The sequence below is a fragment of the Artemia franciscana genome, chromosome 7 (assembly GCF_032884065.1).
Source record: "Artemia franciscana chromosome 7, ASM3288406v1, whole genome shotgun sequence".
NCBI classification, from domain to species: domain Eukaryota; kingdom Metazoa; phylum Arthropoda; class Branchiopoda; order Anostraca; family Artemiidae; genus Artemia; species Artemia franciscana.
This window is the reverse complement of record NC_088869.1, coordinates 13,822,425-13,834,911: the sequence shown is the minus strand read 5'-3', so window position 1 is coordinate 13,834,911 and position 12,487 is coordinate 13,822,425. Positions and strand designations below refer to the sequence as shown.

The following is a 12,487-nucleotide window of genomic DNA, read 5'->3' as shown; positions in this document are numbered from 1 at the left end:
GTATCGCTGATATATGTTGTATAGACTGCGAAGCAATAAATTTTGTTCGTCTGAAGTTTCACTTTCGCACTTTAACTCCATCAGAAAAACTTTTTTCTAAATTAATTTTTGTTTCGAGGCAATTAAGCAAAAGAAGTCGAACGAGTTTTTGTTAAAATAGGGTATTATACACATATAAGTTTTAGTTGACATTACTGTTAACTTTCCCTTAAAAAATCTGGAATTTTGTCAAACAAAAACTCCAAGGGGTATAAAGGTGAAGGGGAATTTGAGGAAAAATACCTCTGTTTTGAATAAAATGTGTGTACATATTCTAAAAAGGGATCACAACAACTAACAAGAGCCAAGAGCTCATATGGCACTTGTGAAGAGATCCCAGGAGCCAGGAGCTTCTTTCCACTAAGTTTCATTACGATTTCTCCACTCTAAGCGTTTTCCAAGATTTCAGCCCCCCCCCCCCCCAAACTCCCCCCAATGCCACCGGATCTGGCCGGAATTTAAAAATACAGCTCTGAGGCACGAGGTCCTTCTAAATATCAAATCTCTTTAAGGTCCGATAACTCGTTCGTAAGTTAAAAATAACTCATCTTTTCTAATTTTTCCGAATTAATCGACCTTCTACTCCCCCTCCCCCGATGGTCAAATCGGGGAAGCGACCATTTCTAATTTAATCTGGCTGGGTCCCTGATACGCCTGCCAACTTTCAGCGATCGTTATATTGATCACGTATCTAGTTTCGGATCTTCTTCATGTAAAAATTGAGATGCTCCAAGATTCGAACCAGAGACCTCTCGCACCCTAAGCGAGATCATACCCCAAGACCACAAGCCATACTTAAGAATAGTAATCATTTGTTTTATCGACAAATAAAATTCTTCTCAACTATCTTGTTCGCTCGTCCCCCCCCCCAAGATGGTCGAATCGAGGAAGAGACTTTTTCTAATTTAATCTAGTCTGGTCCCTGATACGCCTGCCAACATTCACCGTCCTAGCTTATCTGGAAGTGCCCAAACTAGTAAATCCCCCCCCAACTAACCCAAAGAGCGTGGATCCGGTCCGGTTATGTCAATAACATATCTAGGACATGTGCTTATTCTTCCCACCAAGTTTCATCCCGATCTCTACACCCTAAATGTTTTCCAAGATTTCAGATTCCCCACTCCAACACCCCCCCTAGGTCACCGGATCCGGTCGGGATTTAAAATAAGAGCTCTGAGACACGAGGTCCTTTTAAATATCAAATTTCATTCAGATCTGGTCACCTGTTCGTAAGTTAAAAATAAATCATTTTTTCGAATTTTTCCAAATTAACCCCCCCCCCCAAAGAGAGCCAATCTGGTCTGGTTATATCAATGACATATCTAAGACTTGTGCTTATTTTTGCCACCAAGTTTCATCCCGATTCCTCCACTCTAAGCGTATTCCAAGATTTCAGGTTTCCCCCTACAACTCTCCCCAATGTCACCAGATCGGGTCAGGATTTAAAATAAGAGCTCTGAGACAAGAGGGCCTTCTAAATATCAAATTTCATTAAAATATGATCACCCGCTCGTAAGTTTAAAATACTTCATTTTTAAGAATTTTTCCAAATTAACCCCCCTCCAACTCCCCAAAAGAGAACCAACACGGTCTGGTTATGTCAATCACGTATCTAGGACTTGTGCCTATTTTTGCCACCAAGTTTCATCCCGATCCCTCCACTCTAAGCGTATTCCAAGATTTCAGGTTTCCCCCCTCCAATGCCCCCCAATGTCACCGGATCCGGTCAGGATTTAAAATAAGAGCTGTGAGACACGATATCCTTCTAAACACTAAATTTCATTAAGATCCGATTTCCCGTTCGTAAGTTAAAATACCTCATTTTTCTAATTTTTCCGAATTAACCGTCCCCCCCCCCACTCCCCTCCCCAGATGATCGAACCGGAAAAACGACTGTTTCTAATTTAATCTGGTTTGGTCCCTGATACGCCTGCCAAATTTCATCGTCCTAGCTTATCTGGAAGTGCCCAAACTAGCAAAACCGGGACAGATAGGCAGATATGTCACTTGGTAAAATACCAAGTGCCATAAAAAACCTTAACAAAGAAAACTAAAAGTTCGAAGCTTAGTAAAAACTACAATTACCCTAACTACTAAAAATACTGTCAGATGAAAACAAGAAGTACTTTAGAACCACCTTGTCCAACCCCCCCCCCCCCGTAAGAAACCCTCCGTCCCTTGGCTTCAACAAGAAGAGGAATATATTGGCTTGAAAATCAAGAAAAGTGGCTGAAACCACAATATTATGCATATACGCCTTTTTTTTTCTTCCGATAGTGGGGCTCAGGAACATTTTGGGGAACTGTTTAATGGCTCATTTTAAAGGAAATTGATTTGGTTAAGAACCTTTCATAATAAAAAAAAATTATATCTATTCATTTTTTTACGAAATACTGCTTTTTTCTCGTACAAGGTCGACCAATGTAGTTCTTTATAAATGGGATCTATTTAAGATTCAACAGATAATGCTGGACACTATTAAAATACAAACCACAGTGCTAAATACAAACTAAAGTTAAGATAATACAAGAATCTTTTGAAGTTACTTCTCAAGGAGGCACACTCGTGCCTCTTTAAAGAGGCGAACCACGACAATGTTAAGCGATCTTCGGTTCCAGTGGTCGCAGAGGGATGGGGAGGGATGCATTTCGTAGCCCGAGCTCCAACTAAGAAACCTGCCAAATTTCATCCCCCTCCGACTTTTCGTTCATGGGGAAAATCTGGCCGAAAGTTTCGACCCCCCAGCCCCAGCCCCCCTTTAACGTTGTCCGATCGGGCTGAAATTCACAAGTTAAGGTCCCCTAGGCCCTAGGGGACCTTAACTTGTTAGACCCTAGGGCCTAGGGCCCAGGAGCTTATCCACGAAATTTCAGCTCGATTCGATAACTCCTTCCCTGTTTTCCAGAAACCACGCATAGCCACTTAATATTCATATTCTCCTTTTGTTTTTTGTTGTTTTTTTTTTGCCACGCCTACAGGTCACAGCCGACATCGGATCTGGGTGTACGAAGACTCATTCGACGCGGAATTCTCCGAGTAATTTTCCTGGAAAGTTTCGTCGGAAAATCTTAACCCCCGATTTTCTAGCTTAGAAAAACCCATTTTCTCATAAGAGCCCATGTTAATTTTTGAAATTCTTAAAAGTTATTTAAAAGTTATATTTATACACCTGCAGGTATTTCGACTTCAAACATGCCCGGTTAGCTCAGTCGGTAGAGCGTGGGACTTTTAATCCTAAGGTCAAGGGTTCAAGTCCCTTATCGGGCGTTTTTTTTTTAACAAAATATGAAAAAAACTCCGTTTTCTTAAAGAGTTAAAGAGGCTGCGTCCCAAAGTCGAACCTTAAAACGTACAGGAATTAGGAGAGGCAGTCCTAATTACTGTACGAGGAGTACAGGAATTATTAAATTACATCCACCATGGATTGTAGAAAAACGTACAGAAATAATATGAAAAAAACTTCGTTTTCTTAAAGAGTTAAAGAGGCTGCGTCCCAAAGTCGAACCTTAGAACGTACAGGAATTAAGGGAGGCAGTTGGGGGGCTGCCGCCCCCCAAACCCCCCGCTTTTAAAGACTCTTTTGTACAGGTTTTTTGTTTTGTTAATTAAAAGAGGGCCTTTCCGAAGCCAAGAGCGGGGGGTTAGGGGGGCGGCAGCCCCCCACAACAAAAAACCTGTACAAAAGAGTCTTTAAAAGCGGGTGGTTTGGGGGGCGGCAGCCCCCCAACTGCCTCTCCTAATTCCTGTACGTTTTAAGGTTCGACTTTGGGACGCAGCCTCTTTAACTCTTTAAGAAAACGAAGTTTTTTTCATATTATCTTGGGTAAGAAATGGCTGAAACCACGACATTTTGTATATATGGCATCTTTTTTCCTTTATTTCTTTCTTTGGGTCGCTCCTTACAACAGTTCGTTACCACGAACTGTTTGATTACTTTTCCTACAAGGGGTCACTCCTTACTACAGTTCGTTACCACGAACTGTTTGATTACTTTTCCTAAAACAGCTTGACACTAGAACATCACAGAGAGCTGTTTAATGCTCGTTTTAAAGGAAATTAGTAGGGTTAAAAACCTTTTGTACTTAAAAAATAGTTTTAAAATGCAATCAATTTTTTACAAAAAAAAACTACATTTTTCTGTAGCACTTTAGTAGCTTATGCCATCATAATTAATAAAGAATCAAACAGTTCGTGGTAACGAACTGTAGTAAGGAGCGACCCGGCTCAATAGTAACCAAAACTCTAAAAAATGGAATTTTGATACCAATAGCTATATCAAAAGAATTGCATTTTAATGCTGGTTTTAAATATATAAGTTTCATCAAGTTTAGTCTTACCCATCAAAAGTTACGAGCCTGAGAAAATTTGCGTTATTTTAGAAAATAGGGGGAGTACACCCCCTAAAAGTCATAGAATCTTAACGAAAATCACACCATCAGATTCAGCGTATCAGAGAACCCTATTGTAGAAGTTTCGAGCTCCTATCTACAAAAATGTGGAATTTTGCATTTTTTGCCAGAAGGCAGATCACGGATGCGTGTTTATTTGTTTTTTTGTTTTTTTTTTGTTTTTTTTTTTTTTTTCCCAGGGGTGATCGTATCGACCCAGTTGTCCTAGAATGTTGCAAGAGGGCTCATTCTAACGGAAATGAAAAGTTCTAGTGCCCTTTTTAAGTGACCAAAGAAATTGGAGGGCACCTAGGCCCCCTCCCACGCTAATTATTTTCCCAAAGTCAACGGATCAAAATTCTGAGATAGCCATTTTATTCAACGTAGTCGAACAACCTTATAACTATGTCTTTGGGGACGACTTACTCCCCCACAGTCCCCGTGGGAGGGGCAACAAGTTACAAACTTTGACCTGTGCTTACATATAGTAATGGTTATTGGGAAGTATACAGGCGTTTTCAGGAGGATTTTTTTGGTTGGGGGGAGGGGTTGAGAAGAGGGGGATATGCTGGGGGAACTTTCCATCGAGAATTTGTCATGGGAAAAGAAAACTTCTATGAAGGGAGAGCAGGATTTACTAGCATTATTTAAAAAAAAATTAAAAAATAAATGTGAAAAAGCTTTTTCAGCTGGAAGTAAGGAACAGCAATAAAACTTAAAACAAACAGAAATTATTACCCATATAAGGGGCTCACCTCCTTATGATACCTAGCTCTTTACGCTAAAGTATTTTTAGTAATTTCAACTATTTATTCTACGGCTTTTGTGATTCAGGGGTCATTCTTAATGAATTGGGATAAAATTTAAGCTTTAGTGTAAAGAGCGAGGTACTGACGATGGGGCGAATCCCCTCATATATGTAATAAAAACATGAGAATACAGAAGTTCTTTACGTAAGCTAATTTATAAGTTACGTAAATCTTTTACCAATAAAAAGATTCGTAAAAAATTAAAAGTTCTAGTTGCCTTTTTAATTAACCAAAAAATCGGAGGGCAACTAGGCTTTGCCCCCGCTCTTTTTTTCTCAAAATCATTCGATCAAAATTATGAGAAAGCCATTTAGCCCCCCCAAAAAAAAAAATATGTAAATTTCGTTTTGATTATTCCTCTGCGGAGAGCCAAAATCAAAACATGCATTGATTCAAAAACGTTCAGAAATTAAATAAAAAAAACGAGTTTTTTTAACTGAAAGTAAGGAGCGACATTAAAACTTAAAACGCACAGAAATTACTTCGTATATGAAAGAGGCTGCTTCCTCATCAACGCCCCGCTCTTTACGCTAAAGTTTTTTACTGTTTTAAAAAGAAGAATTGAGAGAAAGAGTCAAACTTTAGCGTAAAGAGCGGGGCGTTGATGAGGAAGCAGCCTCTTTCATATACGAAGTAATTTCTGTGCGTTTTAAGTTTTAATGTCGCTCCTTACTTTCAGTTAAAAAAACTCGTTTTTTTTATTTAATTACATAAAGGATCAATATAATAAATGGGGACCATGTAGGTTTCATCGGATATAGCTGAAACCTAGTAAAGAACAAACTATGGCAAATAATAGCTAAAAGTCAGGATAATACGAGCATTTTTTGAAAAGGTATTTGTCTGGGGAATAGTCCCATACTGAAACTTGCCGTCCCTTGGCTTGAATTACGAGGAAAATCTATTGGCTTGATCCGGGTTGCAGGGGTAGCTAGCAACCCAGCAAGAGACAATCCCACATTAAGAAATACAGTAGCCCAAAACTCTTACAGCTCCTTGGATTGAATAACTAAGAAAATCCATTGGCTTGAAAAATATCGTAAAGAACAAATTACAAATCTAGTAGCAAACAAATTGTGGTTGCAGCGGTAGTGACAACCAAGTAAGAGACGAACCCATCCCATTGCAGCACAAAAATAGAAACGAACCAAAAACTAGATGAATCAAAATATTCAGTCAAAAGACAAGGGAAACTGAGAATCACACCGAATAAAAATTACATTAAGCACCGATTTGTAAGTCCATAGTATCTGAAGCGTTATAAGGAGTCGTTATATAGATGATGATGCAACATACTTATTTTTGGATAAGATAGTTAAAATAAAAAACCGATATGGTTCATTGAAAAAGGGAACTATGCAAGTTTCATCGGATATAGCTGAAACCTTACACATAGTATCTAAAAGTTAAGACAATACAAGCATTATATAAATTACAAGCTGTTGGGGTGGCGCTTCGCACAACCCCCACCAAGCCCCCCCCCCCCCCGCGCGCGTAAGTCGTTACGCGTCATTTTAGTTGTGTAAAACTTGCGAATATGCAACATTCTTCGCTGTCCCATTGTCTGTACATATAAATAGATTGTCAGGTATACCGACTCTTGAACATGCAACATATAATTGTCCATGGGAAAAACAATCCGTATTCAGATCTATACCTCATTATTCTAATGATTGCCCTTGAGCTTTGTTGATGGTGATTGCTAATCAAACATTCCCTGTGTCCCCATCGTCATTTATATATCCCCCCTGTGCCCCCCGGCGTCCCCGTTGTAGTTGTGTCCCTGTGTCCCAGTCGTCATTTATAGTCGACAAACATGACGTCAGTCGACACACACGTCCCAGTCGTCATTTGTGTCCCGGTGTCCCAGTCTGTAATTTCTCTTTGAGTGTCCCGGTCGTCATTTATATTCCCTGCGTCCCGTTCGGTATATACATTCGTTTTTGAATTGGTATATGATGAAATAATTTTGTTGTTTTTATCCTTTTTTTCTGTTTAGTTTTTTTTTACCTTTTTTTTGTAGTTTTTACTTTTTTAGTATTTTTTAATTTTATTTTTTTTAGTTTTCTTTTTCCTTTATTTTTCAGTTTTTTTCCTTTTTTTAGTTTTTTTTTTCTTTTTCAGTCTTTTGTATTAATGCTAAAGTCAAGGTTCGAATCTGGAACCTCTCGGACCTAGAACCTGGAACATAACGCTTTACCAACTCAGCTACTTCGGCTTGAATAACTTTACCTTTTTAAGTTTATTTTTATTTTTTTAGTTTTTTTCTCCTTTATTTTTCAGGTTTTTTTTCTTTTTAGTTTTCACCTTTTTTAGTTTTTTTTTTGTAGTTTTTACCTTTTTTAGTTTTTCTTCTTCTTTTGTATTAATGCTAAAGCCAAGGTTCGCCCCTGGAACCTCTCGGACCTAGAACCTGGAACATAACGCTTTACCAACTCAGCTACTTCGGCTTGAATACATTTACCTTTTTTAGTTTTTTTTATTTTTATTTTTTTAGTTTTCTTTTTCTCCTTTATTTTTCAGTTTTTTCCTTTTTTTTTAGTTTTTTTTTTCTTTTTCAGTTTTTAGTTTTTTTTTTTAGTTGTTAGTTTTTTTATTAGTTTTTGTTTTTTTTTGTTTAGTTTTTTTGAAGTTTTTACCTTTTTTTAGTTTTTTTTTATTTTTTTTTTATTTTTTAGTTTTTTACCTTTCTTAGTTTTTTTGTAGTTTTTACCTTTTTTAGTTTTTTTCTTCTTTTGTATTAATGCTAAAGCCAAGGTTCGAACCTGGAACCTCTCGGACATAGAACCTGGAACATAACGCTTTACCAACTCAGCTACTTCGGCTTGAATAAATTCGTTTTTGAATTGGTATATGATGAAATTGATGCAGTTTTTTTCCTCGTCTGACGTCAGTCGACAGACAGACAAACAACTTATTTATATATAGATAGATAGATAATAAAGAACGAACTCTAGCTATATGCTAACTGGATTACACAAGGGATCCATATAGTTCGTTATAAATGGGGACTACGTAATTTATAATAAGGAACGAACTCTTAACTATCCTAACGTGTATGGGCAACATAACTACACTTAAATAATTAAGAACGAATTCTAGCCCATAGTAAGATGAATCATAATATGCTTTATTTTAGGCCAGAACTTACGACCGTTAGATTTTGAAATCTACGTGCTACCGACTGAGCCACTGAGGCTTTTACATTATGAAAGATGATTCATTTTGAAACAAAATTGAAAAAGAGTACGATTTTTGCGGGTGATATTCCATAAAATTTTCACAGTAAATTATAATAGAAGTTTTAGAATAAATAGCTTAGTCAGTAGAGTTTTAACAAAAAATCTGATTGGTGAATTGAAACTACAGTAGATACTGAAAATTTTAAATAAAATGATTTTATTTCATGGACCACTAACTATATAAGAAAGAAAGAACCATAGATTACATTAATATACAGAGCAACTTCAGAGACTGATGAATTATTTTATAGGCTTTAATATTGCTTTAAATTCAATAGATGAAAATTCTCTCCGACAAGAAATCGAACCCCAGTCTCCAGCATGACAACCGAGTATGCTTACCAATATACTATCAGAGAGTCATGAAATATAAGTTATATAGAAGACATGAGACAAATTCGTTTTTACACTATGAAATTATATAAGGAATCGGTCTGGTTTTATGATAAAGATCGAACTCTTTCTTTTATTACATATACATAAAGGACTGATATAGTTCCTTTTAAATGGGGACTATGTCTAGTCTAGTTAATCATGAATGGGGACAATCCGGGCTGCAGCGGTAGCTAGCAACCTAGTAAGAGACGATCGCGTCCCTTAATAAAAAACACAATAACCCATAACTCCTAAAAAAAAGAGTCATATCAAAACAAGTAGTACATTATTAGAACCGCCTTTTCTTTATTAATTTTCTTTATTTTCTTTTCTTTTCCACATATGGCACTAGAACATCGTATAGAGCTGTTTAATAGCTCATCTTAAAGGAAATTCATGGGATTGAAAACGTTTTGTAATTAAAACAAATACTATATAGGAATGAAAAATGAACCGAAACTTGGCTCAAAAAATTTCCATGAGTCAAAAAAGATTTATCTGCCATAAATATAGAAAGCTGAAGGTGGGATTAGAAGTCTATGGAACCCGCATAGGGCAATCAAATTCTGTATACCGAACTTCAAAATTACCCAGCATAAATAAGTTGAGTTTTTAATATTTTGAGTTTGGAAGTCTGAATCACGATATTAATCGCGGATTTGCGATCAGAAAAGTTCGGAACTCTATATACACCAATTTTGGGGGAAGCTAAGTGCTTTTGTGGAATACGTCCTTTTCAAGACAATCGTACAGTGATTTTAGGAGTTTTTTGTGATTAGCGTTACATTACTTATAACCATTCGCTAATAAACTCTAAATGATTATGAGTGAAGAGTTAACACATTCAAATACGCGAATCGGGAAAGGAGTATTGTTGGTTTCGAATTCGGATTTATAACTTAGATCAATGATATCCATGTTATGTAAAGCCCATTTTGAAAATGATTTTTTAAAATAGTTTTTTAGATTTACTATGCTGTGAATATATTTTTGTTGACACAAAAAGAAAAAAAGGCTGATAGCTTTTTTGTAGACAAAACATTTGTTAAATTTCCAGTGAAAACATTAATTGTCTAAAAGTGACTCATTTGCGAGGGCCGAAGGCCCAAGCTTACGATCTTGTCTGAGCGAATCAAAGGCCATCAACGGTTCCCACTCTTAATCTCAAAAAACAAATATCGGCGTTACTTCCTATGATGCTATGAACTATACCGCGCATTACTTGATCCTCATGCCGGGATGGCGCCGAGAACGTCGTTAGCCTTCTCCCCGTTGGACGGTCTGCAGTAAGGGCCTATGCAGCAGAAAGCGTGATTCCAGCTTGGTCCACAAAAATCCTAAGACTATCACTCTACCAGAACTCGAGTCTTTCTCTTGGACGCTTCCAGCCACTACTGGTTGGTTCAAAGTCGTAAAGAATCCGAGCCGAAGCGTCGGCTGGCAAACACAGAAGATGCCCAAACTAACGAAGTATCTGCTCGGCAACCAGGTGTGACAAAGGTGACTCGGAAGTCATACTTCGTAGGCGGTCGCTGCTGACAAAGTCTGTCCATCGGATTCCCTTGATTGTGCAAAGCCACTTAGTTTGAAGAGTGTTGAGACAGCACTGGACAGCTGGAGTATCAGGCGACGTTTCAGCTCCGTATAGCAGGATCAAATAGACTGGCCCTCCGAAAATCTTCATTTTGGTGGCTCGTTTGATCATTGGCTTCTTCCAAACATGACTCAGTCTATCGAAGACGACAGAGGCCTTGGCCGCGCGGGCAGCAACTTCATGGTCGATGCAGCCATCTGATGATATAACTTTCGTCTTCTTCAAGTTAATGGAGACTCTTGCCCTGGCAGCTTCACCCAGAAGCGTCTTTAGAGCTATGAGCTGCTGTGACTAGTGTTATATCAACAGAAAAGTCAGAATCAGTGACAAATCTATCACCATACTTGAGTCCATAGCTCAAATTCCGGGTTGTGCAACTCATGCTGCCTTGAAATCGATATAAGTAATGAAAACCTGCTGGCGGAACTCGTTTGGTTTCTCGATGATTTGTCTTATTGAGAGTTCCTGCTCTATCGTTCACCGTTCAGGCATAAAAGGAGCGTTATCCCTTTATAGTTCTTGCACTTTCTCCTGGAACCTTTTCTCTTCCACAGTGGTAGAATCACTCCTGTACGCTAGTCTTTCGGGATGATCTCCAAGTCCCCAACTGAATTGAATAGCATTTGGAGCCATAAAAAGATAGTACCGCCCCCGTTTTTAAGCAGCTACGTTGAGATTTCACAGATGCCAGGAGCTTTACGGTTTTTCAATTTATTCCAATGAGAACAGCTCAATGTTAACATTAACCAGTCTATTATAGATCACAGGTTGGGGGATGAAAGAAGTTGCTACAGATGGAGAAAGAGAGAGAGGAGGCATTAAGCAGAGATGAAAAGTGTTCATTCCACCTTGAAATGTAGGACACTGTGTCTTCAAGGAACACTCTGTCAACAGATAATACGTTTTCTATTGGTCAAGCACATAGGTCCTTAGAGGTCCTATTAGTCAGCTTTGGCATCAACGAACGACTTGAGATCTCTGTGTAGCTTATTAATCATGCCATTGAGATGTCGATAGGTCTTCATATTCCCCCACAGTATGACCTACCATCAATAAATAGCCTAGTACAATAAATGCCTTTAGACTTAAGATACCACCATAACATAGTAAGAGCTCTGGGCTGAGAATACAAAATGACGATCAAAAGGACTTTAATTTTCCTCAAAATCACGCAAATTCTTTTCATTTAGCGAAGGGATCCATTTGTCTCCATAACTTGTACTTGGCACATGTAAATAGTTTCTATGGTGTTTTAGGGTGGTCGGCGCTTACCCCCTTCCCCCCCGGAAAACACCCCACGCGGGTAATGCTCCCTCAGAAAAATACTACCTCCCCCTCCGGCGCTGGTTGGCCTCCAATCACTCTCGACTTACGAAAAAGGACGAACTCTAAATCTCGGATCTAATGAGCACCCTCCGAAGTTTCTGTGACCTTGAGGTGGGGGTGTGGACAAGGAAGAGTTAGTCCATTTCCTATACGGAACAAATTCTGACCATTTTTGGGTTTCGTTTCCGGACCCATATTATTCTTCCAAAAAATTACGGGTTTTATGTTTTGGGGTATGGTAACGCAACATTGACTTGTAGATGGTAAGCATTTCAAGCTTGAGACCATCTTATAGGAACGTTTCATCATTTTTCTTGAAGAAAAAAAACGCTTTTGGATCCCATCTTAAAATTTCGAGGGGCTAGTATCAATAGCTTTTGGTTGAATGAGGAGAAACAGCATCAAAGTGTTTTAACAATTATGTCAAAGAAGCGAAACAAAGGGTGCCGTAACACTTTGGGCGGCCCAGAAAACGTAAACGTGATTTATGCCAATAAATTAGACATCTATGAGTTTTGACTTTTTATGAGTTAGGCTCGGTAGTTAAAGAAGAAATGACAATGAATAGAAATCTCGAATACTGTAGAGCTAATAATTTTTATAACCAATGTTTTCTTGTTTATACTGTATGGGTTTGAAGAATCCCTGGTGAGAGGAAAAGTAAATAATACGACACGAAAAATAAAACCAAACACAAAGAAATACCAACCATCA

General features: G+C 38.1%; 1 protein-coding gene across 1 annotated transcript in view; it reads right to left on the bottom strand.

Moving 5' to 3' along the window:
* The window catches only part of LOC136028872 (amyloid-beta-like protein), a 157,614-nt gene that overhangs the window by 106,483 nt on the left and 38,644 nt on the right, over window positions 1-12,487 (bottom strand). The gene's annotated exons all lie outside the window — the stretch shown is intronic.